Genomic DNA, 1,594 nt, shown 5'->3' on the forward strand with positions numbered 1-1,594 from the left:
AAATCCTGCCTCACGCCAATTGTCAGCTGTGTGACTTTGAGTGAGTCACTTCACTTCTCTGGGCCTCAGTTCCCTCATCTGTACAATGGGGATGAAGACTGTGAGCCCTCCGTGGGACAACCTGATCACCTTGTAACTTCCCCAACGCTTAGAACTGGGCTTTGCATGTAGTAAGCACTTAATAAATGCCATCTTTATTATTATTAGTAGTAGTAGTAGTAGTAGTCCAGTGCTCTGCAATCAGTCAATCAATCAATCGTATTTATTGAGCACTTACTGTTTGCAGAGCACTGTACTAAGCACTTGGGAAGGACAGTCGGCAACACATAGAGACAGTCCCTACCCAACAGCGGGCTCACAGTCTAGAAGGGGGAGACAGACAACAAAACCAAACATACTGACAAAATAAAATAAATAGATATGTACAAGTAAGATAAATAAATGAATGAGTAATAAATATGTACAAACATATATACATATATACAGGTGCTGTGGGGAAGGGAAGAAGGTAAGATGGGGGGGATAGAGAGGGGGACGAGGGGGAGAGGAAGGAAGGGGGATGAAGACTGTGAGCCTTCCTCCCCAGTGCTTAGAACAGTGCTTTGCACATAGTAAGCGCTTAATAAATGCCATTATTATTATTATTAATCAATCAATCAATCAATCGTATTTATTGAGCGCTTACTGTGTGCAGGGCACCGTACTAAGCACTTGGGAAGTACAAGTTGGCAACATCTAGAGACAGTCCCTACCCAACAGTGGGCTCACAGTCTAGAAGGGGGAGACAGAGAACAAAACCAAACATACAAATAAAATAAAATAAATAGAATAGATATGTACAAGTAAAACAAATAGAGTAATAAATATGTACAAACATATATACATATATACAGGTGCTGTGGAGAAGGGAAGGAGGTAAGATGGGGGGCATGGGGAGAGGAAGGAAGGGGGATGAAGACTGTGAGCCTTCCTCCCCAGCGCTTAGAACAGTGCTTTGCACATAGTAAGCGCTTAATAAATGCCATCTTTATTATTATTATTATTATTAGTAGTAGTAGTAGTAGTAGTATGTTTGGTTTTGTTCTCTGTCTCCCCCTTTTAGACTGTGAGCCCACTGTTGGGTAGGGACTGTAGCCATATGTTGCCAACTCGTACTTCCCAAGCACTTAGTCCAGTGCTCTGCACACAGGAAGCGCTCAATAAATACGATTGATTGATTGATTGATGGATAGTAGTAGTAGTCCAGTGCTCTGCACACACGTCTGCTGTGTGACCTTGGGCAAGTCACTTAACTTATCTGAGCCTCAGTTCCCTCATCTGTCAAATGGGGATTAAGACTGTGAGCCCCACGTGGGACAACCTGAGCACCTTGTAGCCACCCCAGCGCTCAGAACAGCGCTTTGCACATAGTAAGCGCTTAACAAATGTCATTGTGTGGCTCAGTGGAAAGAGCCCGGGCTTTGGAGTCAGAGGTCGTGGGTTCAAATCCCAGCTCCACCAATTGTCAGCTGGGTGACTTTGGGCGAGTCACTTCACTTCTCTGGGCCTCAGTTACCTCATCTGTAAAATGGGGATTAAGACTGCGAGCCCCCCT

The sequence above is a fragment of the Tachyglossus aculeatus genome, chromosome 5, assembly GCF_015852505.1.
Source record: "Tachyglossus aculeatus isolate mTacAcu1 chromosome 5, mTacAcu1.pri, whole genome shotgun sequence".
Classification (NCBI taxonomy): Eukaryota; Metazoa; Chordata; class Mammalia; order Monotremata; family Tachyglossidae; genus Tachyglossus; species Tachyglossus aculeatus.